Source organism: Oncorhynchus mykiss, chromosome 7 (assembly GCF_013265735.2).
Source record: "Oncorhynchus mykiss isolate Arlee chromosome 7, USDA_OmykA_1.1, whole genome shotgun sequence".
Taxonomy (NCBI): domain Eukaryota; kingdom Metazoa; phylum Chordata; class Actinopteri; order Salmoniformes; family Salmonidae; genus Oncorhynchus; species Oncorhynchus mykiss.
In genome coordinates, this window is record NC_048571.1 from 25757840 (window position 1) to 25781802 (window position 23963).

At 44.7% G+C, this 23963-nt stretch overlaps 1 pseudogene; it reads left to right on the plus strand.

The window, feature by feature from the left end:
* The first annotated feature begins 9387 nt into the window (after positions 1-9387).
* Positions 9388-11262, plus strand: LOC110528820 (annotated as a pseudogene).
* Positions 11263-23963: the final 12701 nt, after the last annotated feature.

Consider the following 23963-nt stretch of genomic DNA (forward strand, 5'->3'; position numbering starts at 1 on the left):
AAACCCGATAAATACCAGCATGCTGTTGCTTAAGCACTACAATAAATAATTACCGACAAGGACATGGGGGGGAACAAGAGGGTTAAATACACAACATGGAATTGATGGAATTGGAACCAGGTGTGATGGAAGACAAGACAAAACCAAAGGAAAATGAAAAGTGGATCAGCGATGGCTAGAAGGTGCGGAGGAACCTCCCGCACCTCAGACTCCTGGAGCGGGTCAGCCACCACCGGCCTGAGGAGAGACACATGGAAGTAGGGGTTAATACGGTAATCGGGTGGAAGCTGTAACCTGTAACAAACCTTGTTCACTCTCCTGAGGACTTGAAATGGCCCCACAAACCGCGGACCCAGCTTCCGGCAGGGCAGGCGGAGGGGCAGGTTTCGAGTCGAGAGCCAGGCCTGGTCCCCCGGTGCGCACATCAGGCCCCCACTGCGGTGGCGATCTGCGTTCTCCTTTTGGCACGTCACGGCCTGCTGAAGGTGAACACGGACAGGTTCCCATGTCTCCTCCGCGCGCCTGAACCAGACATCCACCGCAGGAACCTCGGTCTGACTGATGCCAAGGCGCCAGAACAGGCTGGTACCCCAGTACGCACTGGAAGGGAGAGAGGTTAGTGGAGGAGTGGCAAAGCGTGTTTTGTGCCATCTCGGCCCAGGGCACGAACGCCGCCCACTCCCCCGGCCGGTCCTGGCAATAGGACCGCAGAACAATGCCCACATCCTGGTTCATTCTCTCCACCTGCCCATTACTCTCGGGGTGAAACCCTGAAGTAAGGCTGATCGAAACCCCCAGACGTTCCATGAACGCCTTCCAGACCCTAGACGTGAACTGGGGACCCCGATCAGATACAATATCCTCAGGCACCCCGTAGTGCCGGAAGACGTGCGTAAACAAGGCCTCCGCAGTCTGTAGGGCCGTAGGGAGACCAGGCAGAGGGAGGAGACGACAGGACTTAGAGAAACGATCCACAATGACCTGGATCGCGGCGTTACCCTGTGAGAGATCAGTCAGAAAATCCACCGACAGGTGCGACCAAGGCCGCTGTGGAACGGGTAAGGGGTGTAGCTTACCTCTGGGCAGGTGTCTAGGAGCCTTACACTGGGCACACACCGAGCAGGAGGAACCATAAACACTCATGTCCTTAGCCAAGGTAGGCCACCAGTACCTCCCACTCAAACAGCGCAATGTCCAACCGATCCCAGGATGACCAGAGGAGGGTGACGTGTGGGCCCAATCGATCAACCGGTCACGAACAGCAGACGGGACGTACAGACGCGGGCTCTGCACGTAAGGCCTGCTCAATGTCCGTGTCCAGGTCCCACACTACCGGAGCCACCAGACAAAACCAATGGAAAATGAAAAGTGGATCAGCAATGGCTAGAAGGTCGGTGACTTCGACCGCCGAACGTCGCCCGAACAAGGAGTGGGACCAACTTCGGCGGATGTCGTGACATCTTAACTGTTCACTGCACTGCTATGTAGTATTACTCTTGGGAAAGAGATCTTTTGTCAGTATTTTTTTCCCGATTGCTAAATTAGCGGCCAGCTATCAGCCAGCTATCAGCTATCTAAACTTGTAGTAATCAATTACCAACCAGGGGGCCCCCTTTGATTTTGTTAGTTACTCTCACTCATATATCATATTAAAAACTGCAAATATTGCTCTCCACCCTATGGCAAAATGAGTAGAATTGCATGAAATGAGTTATACAATTTCTACATTTCACTCCTCCCCATGTATACTTGCAGTAAAAACTTGCTTAAAACTTCAACATGTTTTCTACGCCCCATGGTAAAATGTGTAGAATTGCAGGAAATGAACTCTAAAACTTGAATTCTTTCTCTCCGCTGTCAAGAGGTGGGCCCCTAAAATGTTTCACTCGCAAGGTTGGGGAAACAAAATTTCACTTAGGGCCCCCAAAAGGCTAGGGCCGGCTCTGACTAGATGTATGGGTATGGATGTGTATATTTTTTTGTGTGGCCCCCACCCCCATCAGAGTTGCCCATCCCTGCCCTATATAGAAGGATCCACTACTTTTGACCAGAACCCTATAGGCCCTGGTCAAAAGTTCTGCACAATAAAGGGGTACAGGGTGACATTTGAGACACTGCCCTAGACTATAGACACAAATCACATTCCATCTTTAGTTACGTCAGCCTCCTTCAGATATGTAAGCAGAGTCAGTAAACCACAATAACAATCAAGTTTTGTGAAAAGGGGAGGGGATAAGAGCAACACAGAGGGAAACCATTAGACATTCCATCATTTCCCTCCAGACGTGATTAAGTTGGATTGGCTGAGAGTTCAAAACACTCTGGACGGGAGGCAGTCATCCATCTTGACTGATTATGTCATTTAGATGTAATTTCAAGCCCCTAAGGATCGCTTCTCCACATATGCAGGCAGTGTGCGCTCGCTCGCTCGCGCTCGCACACACACACACTCACACACACACACACACACACGCACTCACTCACTCACTCACTGGCTATAACATTTATGTTTACTCTCACAAAGAAAGTAAAATGTCCCATGCACATCCGCACACTGCCCCGTTTCATGGGTAAATCAAATTAGAGTTGGCTTTCGATACATCACTGACAAATTGTTTATTAAACAAAAGGGGTTTGGTTGCTGTACAAATGACAGCGATTCAGTGGGGAGCAGGAGGCATAAACCTTGCTCTGATGTGTGTGTGTGTGTGTGTGTGTGTGTGTGTGTGTGTGTGTGTGTGTGTGTGTGTGTGTGTGTGTGTGTGTGTGTGTGTGTGTGTGTGTGTGTGTGTGTGTGTGTGTGTAAGTGCAGGGGATTTTCGTATTTATTCATTTTTAGATTTTTGGGTATTTTACCCCTTTTTCTCTCAATATCGATCTTGTCTCATCGCTGCAAATTCCCAACGGGCTCAGGAGGTGAAGGTCAAGTCATGCGTTCTCCAAAACATAACCCCCCAAAACCGGGCTTCTTAACACCCGCCCGCTTAACCCAGAAGCCAGCCGCACCAATGTGTTGAAGGAAACAATGTTCAATTGACTACGGAAGTCAGCCTGCAGGCGCCCGGCCCACCACAAGGAGTCGCTAGAGCGCGATGAGCCAAGTAAAGCCCCTCCGGCCAAACCCTCCTCTAACCCGGACGATGCTGGGCCAATTGTGCGCTGCTCTATGGGACTCCCGATCACGACCAGGCCTTGGATCAAACCCAGGTCTGTTGTGACACCTCTAGCACTGCAATGCAGTGCCTTAGACCGCTGCGCCACTCGGGAGGCAGGGCAAGGGATTTTTATATACAGCACCGTACCACAATAGTGTATTATCAAAGCAATTCCCATATAATGGATCTTTTTCATGATATCCTGCATTTTAAATGTAAAATCATTTACATTTTCATTTGTCAATACTAGGTTACAGCTGAGAAAACAATAACGTTTAACAACAAAAGTTTTGGTTTGTATGGTTTTCACAACATTTTCCACAGCTCTCTGCTACACACAAGGAAGTGTATGACCACGCGATTGTCCACTGCTTCACCTGTAGTCATCGCATGGAAAACCTTTAGAATGTGACATCAGTCTACTGCTCCATATAACATCTGGCCTATGACCTGTTCAGACGGAAAACCTTTCACTCGTAATGGCATAGGCTGCATCGCAAATGGCACCCTATTCCCTATAGAAGTGCACTAATTTTGACCAGGACAACCCTGCTTTCAATCTACACACAATACCCCATAAAAACAAAAAACTGAAATACCTAATTTATATAGGTATTCAGACCCTTTGCTATGAGACTCGAAATTGAGCTCAGGTGCATCCTGTTTCCATTGATCATCCTTGAGATGTTTCTACAACTTGATTGGAGTCCACCTGTGGGAAATTCAACTGATTGGACATGATTTGGAAAGGCACACACCTGTCTATATAATATCAAAGCAAAAACCAAGCCATGAGGTCAAAAGGAATTGTCCGTAGAGCTCCGGGACAGGATTGTGTCGAGGCAAAGATCTGGGTACCAAAAACATTCTGCAGCGTTGATGGTCCCCAAGAACACAGTGGCCTCCATCATTATTAAATGGAAGAGGTTTGGAACCACCAAGACACTTCCTAGAGCTGGCCGATCCGGCCAAACTGAGCAATTGGAGGAGAAGGGCCTTCTGCCAGGGAGATGGCCAAGAACCCGATGGTCACTGACAGTGCTCCAGAGTTCCTCTGTGGAGATGGGAGAACCTTCCAGAAGGACAACCATCTCTGCAGTGCTCCACCAATCAGGCCGTTATGGAAGAGTGGCCAGACGGAAGACACCCATTAGTAAAAGGCACATGACAGCCCGCTTGGAGTTTGCTAAAAGGCTTCAAAAGAACTCAAAGACCATGAGAAACAAGATTCTCTTGTCTGATGAAACCAAGATTGAACTCTTTGCCTGAATGTTATTTGTCACGTCTGGAGGAAACCAGGGACCGCTCATCACCTGGCCAATATCATCCCTACGCTGAAGCATGGTGGTGGCAGCATCATGCTGTGGGGATGTTTTTTAGTGGCAGGGTTGAGGGAAAGATGAACGGAGAAAAGTACAGAGAGATCCTTGATGAAAACCTGCTCCAGAGAGCCAAGGACCTCAGACTGGGGCAAAGGTTCACTTTCCAACAGGACATTGACCCTAAGCACACAGGCTTTGGGAGAAGTCTCTGTATGTCCTTGAGTGGCCCAGCCAGAGCCCGGACTTGAACCCAATCTAACATCTCTGGAGAGACCTGAAAATAGCTATGCAGCGACGTTCCCCATTTAACCTGACAGAGCTTGAGAGGATCTGTAGAGAAGAATGTGTCGAAACTCCCCAAATACAGGGGAGCCAAGCTTGTAGCGTCATACCCAAGAAGTCTCGAGGCTGTAAACGCTGCCAAAGGTGCTTCAACAAAGCACTGTGTAAAGGGTCTGAATACTTATGTAAATGTGATATTTCAGTTAATTTATTTTACTAAATTTTCAAAAATGTCTAAAAACCTGTTTTTGCCTTGTCATTATGGGGTATTGTGTGTAGATTGATAAGGGGGAAAAAACAATTGAATCTATTTTAGAATAAGGCTATAATGTAACAAAATGTATAAAAAGGGAAGGGGTCTGAATTCTTTCCAAATGCACTGTACATAGGCTACCATTTAGGAATGAGATGTGTAACAGTAGACCAAGGGTGCAAACCAAATGACACCCGATTTGCTATACAGTGCACTACAGTACCTTTGACTACATAGGGACTATGGTGCTGTTTGGGACACAGACCAAGTCTAAACTATCAACCTGCCTCTGACAGCACCATGTTACGTCATTGCACCGTTTTGCTAAGTGATACAGCAGCTATGCCGGAGAAAGTGTTATTTTAGTGTGTGACATGTGTGTGTGTGTGTGTGCTCCTGCCTGCCTGAGGCCGTGTGTGTGTGGTCTGGTGTGGCCTGGTGTGGTCTGCGGGGATGTGGTGAGATGCATATCTTTAATAACAGTACATTAGAGCTGTGGTGGAACAGACAGACCATCTTCTCTGCTAAGCTGCTGGAAATTGAGTCTGATGGCTCGTGAATCAGAGAGCCTTGTTGTTGTGATTGCATGGCTGCGTCGAAATGAGGCTGTTCGAAGGGCAGAAAGGGGTGCAAGTCAATATTAGGAAAGGTGTTCCTACCGTTTTGTACGCTCGGTGTACAGTGGATCATTCTGTGGATTCTGTGGATAATTCCGTATGATATCACCAGGGGTGGGGTGTGTGTGTGTGTGTGTGTGTGTGTGTGTGTGTGTGTGTGTGTGTGTGTGTGTGTGTGTGTGTGTGTGTGTGTGTGTGTGTGTGTCTCTCTGCACCCAGAGTAAAACATCCCTCCTGTATCTCCATTGTTTGTGCAGTCTCTCCCTTCTCTCTATCTTTCTTTCTCTTGTTCACTTTTTCTCTTTCTCTTTCTCTTTCTTCCCTCTGTCTGTCTGTCTGTCTGTCTGTCTGTCTCTCTCTCTCTCTCTCTCCCTTCTCTCTCTATTTATCTCCGCCCCTCTCTTCAATAGCTTTCTTCCTCCATCTATTCTCATTCTCCACCAGATTCAAATCAAAATTAAAAACGCCCCCCAATGGAAAACAATACAAGACAATTGTACATTGTATCAGTGGCCATAAAGCAAGCAGCTATGTGAATCATGCTAATGATTGTAAAGTAACGTAATCACAGATGCCAAGACTGCAAAGGCAGTGACTGGGAGAGGATGGTGTTATAAAATCCTCACAGAATCCAACCATGTCCCAAACAGCCATCCACATTTTGCAATCACCGTTGCGGAATGATGATGAACAAGCAATAAACCTGCTAATCTTGAACACTTCTCTCTCCCCAAAGCAGAAGGCTATAACTCCTTCTGTGTCTCCTACACATCCTAATTGAGCATCGTAACCGTTACCCATATGTTCCACTGTGGAGCAGTGGCAAAATCACCTCATTTCTGACTCTGCGAGGTTGTATTATATGTGTGTATTTGTGTTGGTCTATATCAGTGTGTTGGTGTTATAGAACATCTGTGCTGGCTTCCATCCCGTTTACCTCACACAGACAACACTTTTTTGACGAGGCTCATAACAGGACAGTGCTCATCTGTGTCCATGTGAAATCTGAGTAGGTGTAACAGAGTTAAGTACAGAACCCGTACACTGTAGGTGAATTTTAGGATCTCAATCAAAGACACAACTTATTCTTGTCTTTTTTTTAATTGATTTTTGTCGAGAAGGAACCTTCAAGTAAGCGTTTTTGCTGGACGGTGTCTGCCATACAACTAATTAAAAAAACTTTTAACTTGAAACTTCGTATCGGTGACTGCATCCCTTGGAGTGCAAAGTCAGACAAGATGGGTCAAGTGAAAAGCACAGTGCCCTTCCTATAGTCAACAGCTTTCCCCAGTCCCTGCCCTCTCATTTAATAAACACATGAGCAGCTGGTTTGCTGGTGTGGCAGTGTGTGGGTGTTTGTGTGTGTCAAGTGTATGTGTAGCGTGCGTGTGTGTGTGACGGGGGTTGTTGTCATGGCTACCTTTCTTCCTGTGCTCCCCTTCAGCTCCAGATGGGCCAGGCTTATTGGAAACAGAGTCGTAGAGGTTGCCAGGCCCTATCTGGAGGCCCTCGGGGGCCAAATTAGGGCTCCCCATAGGCCACATTAAAGCCTGTTAACTAAGTTAGATGGAGAAATTGACCAAGGGAGCTGACTGACAGACCGGGGCTCAGACTGCATCCTAAATGGCACCCTATTCCCTATATAGTGCACTGCCAGACTGGATCAGGGTGCCATTTGGGGCGACTTCAGACTCATCTCAGGGCTATAGTCTCTATTCTCTCCTCTGTCTTTTGTTTGACTGCTGATCGGGAGATAACAGGCAGTTCCTGACAATGGAGGGTTTTCAGGTGGGATGTATTTCGGAAAAAAACGGCTGAGGAAAGTTAGTTAATGTATTCCAGTATTTCAACGCAAAGGTAGCTAGGGTATTGTATTATGAGTTACGGGAGATGGGTTTGCTGATACTTCCAAGAATAGTCCTTACAGATTAATATGTGATGTTTCTTTTCAGAATTTCCACAGATGAGTAGGTGGATGTCTGTGTGTGTCTATTTGTGTGGCTGTGAGTGTGTGTGTTTAAACCCGAGTCATCGAGGGTTAGCCTGTTGAACTGAAGCCTAGACAGCATTTCTACTACATTGCCACATTCTTGATACCCATCCAAGCATTTTTCTATTTCTTTACAAGAAAATCAACAAGGGTCAGTAAGTGAGGACGTTTTCATATTGTAATTCAACCATAAAGACTGGAGCCATGTACTTCCTGCCCCTCTGTCTCCCCGCCCCTTAGGTGTGATTGACAGGCCTGTTGACAGCTCATATAGGCTCCAGATGAGGCCTGCTCACTGTCCCTCACACTCCCCTCCATCTGACGCACCACTGGGAACGATCATAAATCACCTGACACACACACACACAGCCACAGTCCACATTCTTCAAGCCACTGGAGCCACTTGATAATCTCACGTGGACGTTTAAGATCCCCGTAGAGAGGCCAAGCTTCAAACCCCCAGGGTGTGATGTCTTTTCCTCATAGGGCTTATAAAAGGGCACTCGCTCTATTTTAATATGAAAAATCCTAAATTACAACTTCATTTTAGCAAATTCAGAATTTAATCCCAGCAAATCCTGTGATTAACTTGATTACATTTTGAATCTTTTGAAAGCCCTAATTATCTGTCCTCTTGTCATAACCAAAACTATAAATATCATTCAGTTATAGAATTTTACCTTCATTTAACTAGGCAGTCAGTTAAGAACAAATTCTTATTTTCAATGACGGCCTAGGAACAGTGGGTCAAGTGCCTTGTTCAAGGGCAGAATTACATATTTTTACCTTGTCAGTTTGGGGATTTGATATTACAACCTTCCAGTTACGAGTTCAACACTCTAACCACTAGGCTACCTGCTGCCCCAATCTTCAATGCGTTGTCGGACTTTGGCTGCATATTTTCCGACATTTTCATCAAATATGATAACATTGTGAAGCCACGCCCATTTTCTGAAAAATTGCATTCTGGGCCCAAAAAGTACTTAGTACGACATCCGGGTACTTTTGGCATGCTAACTATATCCATACTATAACCAATAAGCATACTTTATACTCAATTCACGTCACAAATAGTACGGTTAGTATGAGAATTCGAACACGGCTTATAAGCAAAAGTCAGTTATACTGAGGGTGCATCTCAGAAGTGTAGAGTCCTTTCATGCCCTACCCTCTATGAGTGACAGGAGACAAGGATAGAAAACCACAAAAGAGTATTGAGACACACCCATAATCTTGTGCAACTCTCCGGGCAGCAATTGCACTTACGACAAGCGGGAGGAGTCGGGGAGCAAGCTCACAGATTCTGCTTTAAAATGAAATGTCATTGAATCCACAATGGACACTATGTCCAAAAAATCAGAATGGGGCTGCGAGTAGATTTGGTTGGGTTTGTTGTGCTTGTCTCATTCAGGTCATTTAGTTATGCTCAGAGTTGATGTTTTCCAATGTCATTACGTGGTCAAGAAACATCTAACTTTGCCAGCGATGGTCCACAGCAGCAAGCCGAAGAGCCTGTGAGCACAGACTCAAGGATACCCACCCAATACCTATTCAGACCGCTATGCCATTTGAACAAAGGATACCTGTTCAAGTCCCTGTGCAAACTGAGCACGGGAGACCTGCACCATCTCCTGTACAGTTTGAACATAGAAACCCTGTTCAGTAACCAACCCAGGTGCCTGTAAAACATGAACCTCAACAGCCTGCCAGAAAGCAACCGGCGTTTCAACCAGGGAAACCGCCTGTGCATGGCCGAGTCCTGAACCATATGGTGAAGGAGGAAGCAAAAGAGCCGGAGAAGTTTGAGCGGAAGAATCCAGTGTCTGCCACCAGTGTAGCGGTCCAGTGCAGGGAGGACGTGGTTCGGGTGGAGGTCAAGCAGGATTTCCTTGGGAAAGGCACTCCCATTGTAAGAACAAATGAGTTTGGAGTTGAATGCCATTATCAAAGCTAAGGACTTTTATTTCATTCTCACTTTTCACATTTTTTCCGTGTCATGCTCTAATGAACACAACCCTGGCTCTGGCTGCAAAACGTTTGTATCCATCAGGAAGCACAATGTGACCAGTAATGCTCTGGAGCCTACCTGGGTTCCCTTGGCCTCCACCAAGGTCTCAGAGCAGCAGCTGGTCTTATCTCTCAGGCTCTTGACAGGTGGGTATAGAACATAGGGTTTAAAGGTGGAATCTGTAACTTTCATCACTCCAGTAGAAACCTGAGATACTGTGAACACATTTGGCCAAGAAGCACAGCAAATTCTTAATCCCCAAGGCCCGCCCTCAAACTTTGAAAACAAGCGCAGGGGCCGCATATTTGGCTGGAAATAAAGGTGAGGCTACACCTTTAAAGTTGACCTCTGCCATTTTGGGCTATAGAGTCATAATACCCATAACCTAGCAGTCAAACAGGGAAGTGGTTCCACTCATTTTCCCCATAGGGCATTGTTAGGTAGGCTTACTCTGCCATGATGTTTTGATAACTGTGTCAATCTCTCTAGGACCGTCACTTTTATTAATGTATTATCCTGTATTTACCCCCCCCCCCTTACAAAACAGGCAAGCCCCATAAAATACAATTGTATTTTTTAATGCTAAAAATGTGTGGCTCAAAACAGGTTGGGCTTTAAAACAATATATAAAATAGTGAGTGCTGTGTTTGATGGTAGGGTATTTTTTTATTTGTTTTTATTTCCCCCCCCCCCCCCCCCCCCCCCATGAAATGCTAATGTTGCTATCATAAAGCACTACAAATTCCATGATGATCTGGACGAGACTGCCAAATCAAGGCAAAGGTAAGAGTCTCTGGATTAACTATCTAATGATGGCTAAATGTAGTAATGGATAAATTGGCAAAGTCTACTTAAATTGACAATTCTCTGTACTGTTTTGTGCAAGTTTGAAATTCACACAATACCTGCTAGCAAAGGCGTCACCTAGAGATGACATACAGGACCTTGCAGGGATTTGCATGAGTCTTGCATGATGTCGACAGGGATGCTAATTAGCATTTTAGAATCTGAGAGTAAAGAGAGCAGAACATATTGATAAAAGTAACCGTAGCCATGCAAATCTCTCTTGGACATCAAAACATCACACAGACCTTGTTTTAAGAGTTTCTAAAATCCCCTATGGGGAAAAAAAAATGAATGGTGGAAAAACAACTGGAACCATTTCCTTGTTTGACCGCTAGGTTTTATGGGTATTATGACACCTCCACTGTAGGGCTCTATTGCTGCTTTAGCTTTTCTTCTCTTTCAGATGACTGGCAATTTGAGAGGCCCTCCAGTGTCTACTTTCTGGGGTATGTCATGAGGGTTGAAGCCTCCATTATCCAAGCCCACCACACAACTCTCCGTGTCTCCGTGGACAGCTGTGTGGCTACGCTGGCCCCTGAAATGGCCTCTAAATAGTGGATATTCCTACATTGAGAACCATGGGTGCGTGAGCAGTGCGTGTGCGTTCCCCTTACTATACTTATGTATATTGGGAATGTAAATTAAACTTTATTTCATCCCATTAGGTGTCTGACTGATGCTAGACAGACAGGCCCCAAGTCCCACTTCCTGCAGCAAATCCAGGATGACAAACTCCAGTTTCACCTTGAGACCTTCAGGTTCCACCAAGATGAGAGGAGCTCTGAGTAACGACGCATTCACCTGAAGGCCATTTTATTTTTTAGGCTGTATGTATTGTACTCACCTGTCATGTTCATTAGGCACTAAATGGAAGAAACAAACAGGGAATACCTGGACTTTTCCAATAAGAAACACTGACTTTGACTTTCTGTTGTTTACTCTAATGAACACAACCCTGTACAAGTCATATCTCTCCTACCTTCCTATAAATGTACATCGCATGTCATCTGAGAGCAAGGTCGGCCTCTGCTTCCATTGACCCAGAACACGAGGCTTGCTCGTTTACTACAGAGGCAAACCGGTTTGTCTATGGGGATCGAGTTTATACTGCACAAAACTATAATTCTGCAAACATGGATGTTTCTTTATTGGATTTGTGTAGAGCTAGGACCCAAAGCTATACATGGTTTTCATTGGTTTGCATTTTCTGAACTGGGGTCCTGTTTTCTTTCCTCTAAGGTGGGTTTCAGCAGGTCGGGATGACCTGGTGTGTGGCTGCTGGGGCTCCACCTGTGGCCTGAGAATGGGGAGGAGTCTGCTGACCTGACAATGTATTTCACTAGAGTAAGCTTTGAAGTTTATGATTTTGATCTATGCTGGTGGTGCTTTTCTGTCAAGTGGTGTCTAGCTTGCATCTCTTCCCCATCCGATTCTGTACACTGACGGATCACTGTTTCACAACAGATAGATGGAAGGCGGAGGCTGATCTCGGGTTCCATCTTAGTCCAGGACTCTGACTGGTTACAGATGAATGAGTTCCCTGAGGAGCAGGCGTCTCAACTAGAGGTCAACTACCAGAGCACAACAGGTGAAGGACTTTTGCATTAGCTGTAGTTGTTCACTAAGGGCACACCTTAAGGAAACATTTAGCAATGGTGAGTGAAAATCTGCGTCCTTATTGGACAAGTTAAGATACCTCCCTATTTCAAAATCTTTTCCACTAACTGACGCTTTGAGAAACTGCTAAAAAAAACCCTGCTATAAGCAAGAGCTTGTAGGGAAACATTTGGACAGAAATGTTGTATTACCCGGGTTTATGATAACGCTGTATGGTATTCCGAGTGAAATAATTCAACTTCCTTCCTCAGGCGTGTCTCTCATGGGGATGCTGCTGGCTGCTGTGGCAGTGGTCTCACTCACTTGCACTGGCGACATTGCTGTATTCGAGGCTACGCCAACCCCACAGGCAAGCAACCATGTAGATGACAATGAACCTGTTGTGAACTGACTCCAGTTCTCTGCAGTCTTATTTACTATCTTTGGAATAGGGTAGGTTCCAGATCGTTATCGTAGTTGCGCCGAGGCAGATGATCAGATCACAATTGAAGTCCATTATTATGATGTGGCAAGATGTGCAGCCCGGTCGCTAGGGAGATGACCTGGAATACCAATTTATCTGGTTAATTAATGTAATTGAGGCTGTGGTGTCCGGCTCGGTTTCTCATTTAATAGGCGGGATTTGAGAACAATAAACATCATATACTGCAGCCCTCTGTGACGGAAGCTAAATCAACGAGCCAGTGAGCAGTAACAGCTCCTTGGTAACACGTTCAACCATTAAATTTGTTTTATCTATTCACATAAAATACAATCAGGGTTGGGGAGTAACTGATTACATTACCAGTTAAAATATTGTAATTAGATCATTTTGGAAACTAGATTACTTAATGGATTACATTTAAATTCAGAAAGGATGTTCGCAAAAATAAATACATTATGACATTGTTCTGTTTTCTCAATGACATTCATTTCAGCATTGAGTTTGAGTTTGTTCCATCTGAGCGAGTCTGACCGTAAGCCTGAGACCACTGACACACTAAATGCCGTTTGATGGATCCTTTTTAGTTTTCTAATGCCTATTAAGGGGAAAGTAATCTAAAAGTAATCTGAATATGCTACTGCGTTTGGGTTATCCAAAAGTTACGTCACTGATTTACAATTTGACCGGTAACTAGTAACTCACTGATTACTTTTAGAAAGTAACCTACCCAACCCTGAACGCAATATAACATTTACTTCCCCAAATCACTGACATAAACCGTATTCAAAGTTGCCACGACCATTACAAAACGGTTACATTCTGAACCAAGTATTGCCTACTGTTGGCTAGCGTGGCTAACACTGACTGAACCAGACTCACTCAATGGTGAGAACAACATTCAGTCTGGTTTAAGCAAGCTAAGGCCAGCCCTGATCCCAGTCATCACAATTACATGCCGTCTGATGTTTCATGCTCGGTGCTGTCATCGAACACGGCTGTGGTATGAAAGTATGTGTATATGGCCGTTGCACACCAATGTCATGGAGCAATATATATTCAACATCACACTCGATCTGTGTGCTAGACATGTGACAAGCCTCTCTCAGTAGCTGGGGACACAGCCATTACGTTTGATGTGTGGCTACCCTCCGGGTCATGTATCCTGTCAGGCAAAATGGCTGATACACACTCATTCAAATTGAGACTCACACGCACTCTTACACTCTCACTGTTTAACTTGTCAATTTGCGCCCCCACAAAACAATAACAGTTAGACATCTGTGAACACATTCGGGCAATAACAGTAGAAGGATGCACTGAATTTATTCTCAATTGTTCAAATTCTCTTTTCTCTCTGGCCTGGTCCTAGCCCACTGGCAGTTAACCCACTGTTCCCAGGCCGTCATTGAAAATAAGAATTTGTTCTTAACTGACTTGCCTGGTTAAATAAAGGTAAAATAAATAAAAAATAAACTCCTTGGCTTAAGCCTTAGAAGGTGTAGGAGGGTCTGTGTTCACACGTATGGAACGACTGGAAAGGTGAACGTTGTAGGACACACACTATCTAAAGTCTCGTTCGGGCCCTGCTTTTGTCCCGTTCCAGTGAAACTTCCCGGGTTGAGAGAGATCCGGGAAACTGCTGTCATGTGGGGGAACTGCTGTCATGTGGGGGAACTGCCGTCATGTGGGGGAACTGCCGTCATGTGGGGGAACTGCCGTCATGTGGGGGAACTGCCGTCATGTGGGGGAACTGCCGTCATGTGGGGGAACTGCCGTCATGTGGGGAAACTGCCGTCATGTGGGGGAACTGCCGTCAAGTGGGGGAACTGCCGTCAAGTGGGGGAACTGCCGTCATGTGGGGAAACTGCTGTCATGAGGGGAAACTGCCGTCATGTGGGGAAACTGCCTCATGTGGGGAAACTGCCGTCATGTGGGGAAACTGCCGTCATGTTGGGAAACTGCCGTCATGTGGGGGAACTTCTGTCATGTGGGGGAACTGCTGTCATGTGGCCTGCCCACGCTCTATTAACCATGTCTTTCATTACCCCATAGCGCCCTCTGTAGGCCCCTACCCCACCAATCAAATACCCAGCCGGCAGGCACAAAGCACGCGTGTATCGCACACAACACACATACACACACACACACACACAGCCGCCAGGCCTGCACATGGGAGCAAACACCCTATGAAGGTGGGGCGTTACTTATAACTCTAATAAAGGCTCACAGTATTGCTTGCAATGGTCTTTTTAATCATGTCTATTCATCTTCCGAGGCTGGTAAGCAACAGTTCCTGATGAGCACCAGGTTTCATGAATTCACCGCCGCTGGTACAGTGAGAAGGCCAGGCGCGAGAAGGAAGACCCATCTTGTTGGACTGTCGTTTTTTTGGTTTCTAAAGGAATCCTAGCTCTAGATTGTCGTACACGAATAAAAACAGTGGAATTAGTCTTCGCCAGTCCATTTTAAGACTAACCAGGCTAGCCGAGGCTAACCCTGTGACAGCGCTAGTTTGGTAATGGCCATGGCAAATGTGAAAATATGGTTCTGTAGGAAGTGCTTTTGCGAAGGAAAAGTGTATGGGCTGTATTCAACCCTGAGAGCGGAAGTTCAGCGTGGTTGAAACATGGTTGAAACATAAAGGCAATGTTCCCACCTTAGTGGAGACTGCATTCACAGTAAACCGCTGGCTTTAAAATGTATATTGCGCAATCAATAATACTTCATCAAGTATGGAGTTAATTAATAGAGCCCTATATTACGGTTTAGTTGTCGACTTGTAAATGCTGGTCTTTTCTCTAAAATTGAACCTATTCATATGAATTAAATAAATGTGCTCACCAGCCAATCAATTACATTAACCGAATAACCTGTCGTAATTACAGGTCTTCTTCTGACTGCAGTCATGCTGCACATCAATGTGATTCCTGAGATGTTTACTCTCCACACTTTAGGCCTAGTTGTCATCCTGAGGCGTAGTGTGGTTGAGACATAGGAAGTGGATCTGCAAGTTGCTGTCAGTAGGAAGGATTTCTTCCAAACAAAGGACAGTTAACACCAAGTGGTCATGGATGGCTTTGAACATGAGTGGGAAAACAAATCTCACAATAGCATCAATTGACCCTAGGGTACAAAAAAAAAAAAAGATCACAGGAATTCTTGCAGCTCCCTTTGGGGACGTTTTGGAGTGAGTGGTGGTGGGGGGGGGGGGGTTGAGGTATGGTTCTTTAGGGCAGTCACCCCTCCTTCTTCCATTGGGAGGGACAGTGACCTTATAGCAGGCGAAGGTTGTCCCGCAGCCTTTCTCTCTTCCTAAGCACACACAAACGCACACACATACAAACGCACACACATTCACACACATACGTACACACCACGCAAATACACGTGAGCGCACACGCACACAGATGGATGGGCGAAAGGGACAAGAACATCAGGAGATTATCAGACAGATTTACTGGAAGATGCGGAGACAGGATAGCTCGCCACCCCTCTATTAACTCCACACAAAACCCTCCATTCTGGAGACAGTAATATCAATTTCCTCCAGACGAAGAACTGAAAACAACCCACGATTATGAATCAAATATGGAAATGACAGTAAAGACCGATTGAGGGGAACCTATTGTTGCAGAGTGATCTCCACGAAGAACTACTTTCAATGTATTCAAAACCGTTCTTTCTAACCTTTTCGTTTTTCTACCGATAGACTTAGCCACAACTTCTGACACACATTTCGATCTGTGTTGTGTTGCTCTAAAAGAGGTTAGTGGTAGCATGTCATCAGCATGTTAGCAAAAGACTAAATAAGGGAATGAATGAGGGGCTCTGGCTCCCTGAAGCCCATTAAGGCAGGATAAGAGATCCTTAATTATGTCCTGTGAGTCTGGATCGGAGGAGGCTAATTAAATAATCTTCCTCCATTATCAACCCCGTTTTCTTTTTCTTCCTTGACCAGGATCTTAATTAACGGAGTTCATTATGGGCTGTGATGGAGATCGTCGGAAGAGATCATTTGACAGAGGTTGTTCTCTCTCTCTCTAGTCTCTAACCCAGAGCAACGTGTCACAGTGTACTCTCTTAGTGAATAAAACCTACCTCAGTAGCACATAACCTCAGTATTATAGCTTACAGCCTTGCTAGTTTTCTTATATCTTTGTTATTGGGTATGTTCCAGGTAGTCTTTATTGCAGTTGGGCTGCACATATGATCAGATCCCCCCGATGCCTGGAGAAGTGTTAAAGTAATAGCCTATCCATTTACTTTGACTATCGATGACATGCCATGCATATGTTCCTTGTGTTTCAATTGGGCAGTAAATCTATCATCACAGACTTCAGCTGAAGACAGAATAACCTTTTTCTTGACAGACTATTTTCCTATGATTCCCTATTTTCCCATATTCAGCTGTGCTAGCATGAGGTGGAGGCCTCTCGCTCACCTCGAAGCCAGCGTTACGATACAAATAAATGGTTGGCCCAAGGAACTGTTTGCAACAGGGAACTTAACACAGATATCTCTTACTCTGGAGCAGATGGTTTTCTCCTCTGACAAAGCAGAAATCCATCCCAAAGCAAACATGGCACATTGCCTCCATCCGCTATGAGAAGAACCTCTACCAAAAGCACTGTTTGTCTTACTTTTAATGTGGTTTTATGTGGTATTAAACACTGGGCAATAAAGTCTACAATTGTTTTTCCTTTGGTGGATTGAAGTGTAGCAAATGTTCCTTTGATCCCAGGTGTGTGTGTGTGTGTGTGTGTGTGCGTGCATATATGTACACTACCGCTCAAAAGTTTGGGGTCACTTAGAAATGTCCTTGTTTTTGAAAGAAAAGCAAATTTTTTTGTCCATTAAAATAACATCAAATATATCAGAAATAGTGTAGACATTGTTAACGTTGTAAATGACTATTGTAGCTGGAAACGGCTTTCTAAAACTAGACACTCTAATGTACTTGTCCTGAACCTCATCAGTCTATTCTTGTTATGAGAAATGAAGGCTAGTCCATGTGAGAAATTGCCAAAAAACTGAACATCTCGTATAACACCCTGTATTACTTTTTTTTGTAAGAAGGCAGACATTTTACGTGCCCCCAGCCGATTGTGTTTTTTGTTCGTTTATCTGCGTTATTTGTAACTTATTTTGTACATAATGTTGCCGCTACCGTGTCTTATGACCAAAAATAACTTCTAGACATCAGGACTGTGATTACTCACCATGGACTAGCAGAATACTTTATTTTCTTTCACGACTCTGACGAGCCCGACGCGAAGCATATACTGCTTCCTCGGGAACAGGCCCCGTTCCCCGTGATCTGCGTGAAGAGGAGGCGGAGAAAGAGGGGCTGAAGGGCGGGCTGCCGTCTGAGAATTTGTAGGCGATCGAATAAAACCCCACTTCCCTCCATTCTGCTAGCAAACGTGCAGTCCTTGGAGAATAAAATCGATGAGTTACGGGAGGATTAAACTACGAACGGGACAGTAAAAACTATAACATCTTATGCTTCATGGAGTCATGGCTGAACGACGTCAAAATCAACATACAGCTGGCTGGTTATACGATGTACAGGTAGGACAAGGGAAAGCGGACTATGTATTTTTGTAAATAACAGCTGGTGCACATATCTAAGGAAGTCTCAAGCTATTGCTCGCCTGAGGTTGAGTATCTCATGATAAGTTGTAGACCACACTACCTACTGAGTTTTCATTGTGTTCTTCGTAACTGTTTACATACCAACACATACCACCACAGAGGCTGTCACTAAGACAGCATTGAATGAGCTGTATTCCGCCACAAGCAAACAAGAAAACTCACGCCGAGAGGCGGCGCTCCTAGTGGCCGGGGACTTTAATGAAGGGAAACTTAAATCCGTTTCACCAAATTTCTATCGGCATGTTAAATGTGCAACCAGAGGAAAAAGATCTCTGGACCACCTATACTCCACACATTCTCCACACACAGAGACGTATACAAATCTCTCCCTCGCCCTCCATTTGGCAAATTGACCATCATTCTATCCTCCTGCTGATAAGCAAAAATTAAAGCAGGAAGCATCAGGGACTAGATCAATAAAAAAGTGGTCAGATGAAGCAGATGCCAAGCTACAGGACTATTTTGCTAGCACACCACATCAGTCATTGGCTTCATCAATAACTGCACCAATGACGTCGTCCCCACAGTGACCGTACGTACATACCCCAACCAGAAGCCATGGATTATAGGCAGCATCCGCACTGAGCTAAAGGGTAGAGCTGACGTTTTCAAGCAGCGGGACCCTAACCCGGGAGCATATAAGAAATCCGCTATGTCCTCCGATGAACTATTAAACAAGCAAAGCTTCAATACAGGACTAAGATCGAATTGTACTACACCGGCTCTGACGCTCTTCGGATGTGACAGGGCTTGCAAACCATTACAGACTACAAAGGGAAGCGCAGCCGGGAGCTACCCAGTAACACAAGCCTACCAGTGATGGCTGCTGATAATGGGCCTCTGTACTCCTATGTAGATGATCCATAAAAAATCTGCCATTTCCAGCTACAATAGTCATTTACAATGTCTACACTGTATTTCTGATCAATTTGATGTTATTTTAATGGACAAAAAAAGGTGCTTTACTTTCAAAAACAAGGACATTTTTAAGTGACCCCAAACTTTTGAACGGTAGTGTATGTGTGTGTGCGCGTCTGTGTACGTATACAAAACGTGTACTGTATTTCTGTGTTTGCAGTGAGTGTGTGTTGGGGAGATGGGAGGAAGGCAGATGATGGGAAACCTATCTCTGAGCCCCGTTTTGAGATGGGAACTAAAGAGTGTTCCTCCATGGAGTAGCAAAAAATGTGCAATTGCTCATCGTTTATGAATCCTAATATACCAATATTGTTCATGTCTAATAGAGTGTGACCTTAAATCCTGATTGGCGTATAGGAAACGGCATCACACCAGCATAACAATGCATTCCTTATCATTTAAATGAGGATGAACCATCAACCTGAATAAATAAAGCAGATTTCTATCTTGCGGCACCAATGTGATAAACGCTCCCATCGGGTTTGAGTGAAGGGAGCCGTCAGCACTTCTGTTTTGGTTTTCCTTTGCTACACAGAGAAATAGAATCCTGTTTTTCTTCATCTTCCTGGTTCACTGCCCCAAGGGAGTTCTGTGTGTGTGTGTGTGTGTGTGTGTGTGTGTGTGTGTGTGTGAGTTGGTGCGAGTGTTTGTACACGTGAGTGTGCGCGTGCGTGTGCATGTGCGTGTGCGTGTGTGTGTGTGTGTGTGTGTGTGTGTGTCCAGTCCCACGTTAAAGTCACCTTTTAGCGAAATGCCCGTTTCTGTGTTTCTGGTATATCTTTCACCAGTTGATAAATCTACGGCCTTGCTGAAGGACCCAAGTATGAAAACAGGATTTTCCTTGGTTACACCTTCTAAAACAATCTGTTCCTCATAACAACCACAACTTCCATCTGTCAATCAATCAATACAGTGTATAATCAAATTATTTTTACAGCAGCAGATGTCACAAATTGCTTTACAGTATCCCGACCTGGACCAAAAGAGAGCGCCCTGGCTCTATGTGTTTTACTGGTTTGTGACCCACTGACACCGCCCCCCGCGTGAGAGGGGAATCAAGTAGTTAACACACACAGGAACTTTATTTAAACACACTGAGGAAGATGAAGATGGGGATTGTTCTGCAAGCGTACAGAGACAGAGATGATGAATATAATACACAGGATGTAAATACACTGCATCGATATGTGCAGAGTGCAATAGAGTGGGATAAGTTATGCGTGAAGGAACGATAATGAATAGAACAACTTGAGCAAAGGACTGTATCTAATAACCATGTATTGCATAGTAACAAAATTCACAAACGGCACTCATGCTAACAATACACAGGTTACCTAATGACATTCAATGGAGACAGTGAAGCTACACCCAAATAGGCAACATCAACGGGCAAAAAGGGCTCATTTCGACTTGTAGCACATACAGTACCTTCAGAAACTATTCACACCCCTTGACTTTTCGCACGTTTTGTTGTGTTACAGCCTGCATTAGTTTTTGTAGGGGGTAGAGCAGCTTTAATATTACAGATAGGCTTCAATCAATGTAGTTGTCTGCATCATTTCCACTCCACATATATTTGTTGGGGAAATATACAGCACCAGTCAAAAGTTTGGACACACCTACTCCTTCAAAGGGTTTTTCTTAATTTTTTACTATTTTCTACATTGTATAATAATAGTGAAGACATCAAAACTATGAACTAACACATATGGAATCATGTAGTAACAAAAGAAGTGTTAAAGAAATCAAAACATATTTTGTGTTTGAGATTCTTCAAAGTAACTACCCTTTGCCTTGATGACAGCTTTGCACACTCTTGGCATTCTCTCAACCAGCTTCATAATGTTTTTCCAACAGCTTCACCTGGAATTATTTTCCAACAGTCTTGAATGAGTTCCCACTTATGCTGAGCACTTGTTGGCGGCTTTTCCTTCACTATGCGGTCCAACTCATCCCAAACCATCTCAATTGGGTTGAGGTCAGGTAATTGTGGAGGCCAGGTCATCTGATACAGCACTCCATCACTCTCCTTATTTGGTCAACTAGCCCTCACACAGCCTGGAGGTGTGTTTTGGGTCATTGTCTGTGGTAGCCATGCTCGTTAAGTGTGCCTTGAATTCTAAATAGATCACTGTCACCAGCAAAGCACTATCACACCTCTCCTCCTCCATGCTTCTCGGTGGGACCCACACATGTGGAGATCATCCATTCACCTACTCTGTGTCTCACAAAGACATGGCGGTTGGAACCAAAAATCTCTAATTTGGACTCATCAGATTAAAGAACAGATTTCCACCCGTCTTTTGCCCATTGCTCGTGTTTCTTGGCCCAAGCAAGTCTCTTCTTCTTATTGCTGTCGTTTCGTAGTGGTTTCTTTGTAGCAATTCGACCATGAAGGCCTGATTCACAGTCTCTGAACAGTGATGTTGAGATGTGTCTGTTACTTGAACTCCGTGAAGCATTTATTTGGCTGCAATGTGAAGTGCAGTTAACTCCAATGAACTTATCCTCTGCAGCAGAGGTAACTCTGGGTCTTCCTTTCCTGTGGTGGTCCTCATGTGAGACAGTTTCATCATAGCGCTTGATGGTTTTGGCAACTGCACTTGAATAAACTTTTTTTCCTGAATTGACTGACCCTCATGTCTTAAAATAATGATGTAATTTCTCTTTGCTTATTTGATCTGTTCTTGCCATAATATGGACTTGGTCTTTTACCAAATAGGGCTATCTTGCTCTTACTGAGGGAAGGAGGTTGTTGGCCAAGATCTCGCGATACATGGCCCCATCCATCCTCCCATCAATGCGGTGCAGTCGTCCTGTCCCCTTTGCAGAAAAGCATCCCCAAAGAATGATGTTTCCACCTCCATGCTTAACGGTTGGGATGGTGTTCTTGGGGTTGTACTCATCCTTCTTCTTCCTCCAAACACGGCGAGTGGAGTTTAGACCAAAAACCCCTATTTTTGTCTCATCAGACCACATGACCTTCTCCCATTCCTCCTCTGGATTATCCAGATAGTCATTGGCAAACTTCAGACGGGCCTGGACATGTGCTGGCTTGAGCAGGGGGACCTTGCGTGCGCTGCAGGATTTTAATCCATGACGGCGTAGTGTGTTACTAATGGTTTTCTTTGAGACTGTGGTCCCAGCTCTCTTCAGGTCATTGACCAGGTCCTGCCATGTAGTTCTGGGCTGATCCCTCACCTTCCTCATGATCATTGATGCCCCACGAGGTGAGATCTTGCATGGAGCCCCAGACCGAGGGTGATTGACCGTCATCTTGAACTTCTTCCATTTTCTAATAATTGCGGCAACAGTTGTTGCCTTCTCACCAAGCTGCTTGTCTATTGTCCTGTAGTCCATCCCAGCCCTGTGCAAGTCTACAATTTAATCCCTTATGTCCTTACACAGCTCCCTGGTCTTGGCCATTGTGGAGAGGTTGGAGTCTGTTTGATTGAGTGTGTCAGGTGTCTTTTATACAGGTAACGAGTTCAAACAGGTGCAGTTAATACAGGTAATGAGTGGAGAACAGGAGTGCTTCTTAAAGAAAAACTAACAGGTCTGTGAGAGCCGGAATTCTTACTGGTTGGTAGGTGATCAAATACTTATGTCATGCAATAAAATGCAAATGAATTACTTAAAAATCATACAATGTGATTTTCTGGATTTTTGTTTTAGAATCCGTCTCTCACAGTTGAATACCTTTGATAAAAATTACAGACCTATACAAGCTTTGTAAGTAGGAAAACCTGCAAAATCGGCAGTGTATCAAATACTTGTTCTCCCCACTGTCAATATTTGTAGTTGTCCACATATTCTAAGTCAGAACGTCCAGAGTAGTGATGCTAGACGGGTAGGCAGGTGCGGGCAGCGATCAGTTAAAGAACATACATTTAATTTTACTTGCATTTAAGAGCAGTTGGAGGCCATGGAAGGAGAGTTGTATGGCATTGAAGCTTATCTGGAGTTTAGTTAATTAACACAGTGTCCAACGAAGGACCAGGGGTATACAGAATGGTGTCGTCTGCGTAGAGGTGGATCAGAGAATCACCAACAGCGAGAGCGACATCATTGATGTGTACAGAGAAGAGAGTCGGCCCGAGAATTGAACCCTGTGGCACCCGCATAGAGACTGCCAGAGGTCCGGACAACAGGCCTTCCGATTTGACATACTGAACTCTATCGGAGAAGTAGTTGGTGAACCAAGCGAGGCAATCATTTGAGAAACCATCCATTTATCAAAAGCTATGAATAATAGGCTGGTTTCCCAGATTCTTCCCAGAGTCTTATATCATCTCCAATGTATCTTCCATGTAAAAAAAACTGTCTGATTAGGATGAATAATATCCGACAATACCTTTTTAATTCTATGCGCTTTGCATTTTGGTAGAATATTTGCATCACAACACTAAAGTGTAAGGGGACTCAACATTTTTTAATGGACTGGATCTCTACATTTACCACATGGGTCCTGTTCGAGTAATTATGAAATCATACTTTCTTGTTGAGTATCTGATAATCTACCATTTTTATAGGAGTGGTTAAAACATACTAATAACGGTCCTCTGAGTACATTAAAAAATGTTTGGTATACCTCAACTGGTATGCCATCCAGCCCTGGAGTTTTCCCGGACTTAAAGGCTTTAATTGCACCAAGACGTTCCCGTGTTGTGTTTGGAGCAAATCCAATACAACATATTATTGAGTACCACTTTCCATATTTTCAAGCATAGTGGTGGCTGCATCATGTTATGGGTATGCTTGTAATCGTATGCTTGTAAGGACTGGGGAGATTTTCAGGATAAGGCAAAATCCTCGAGGAAAACCTTGTTCTGTCTGCTTTCCACCAGACACAGAGATTAATTCACCTTTCAGCAGG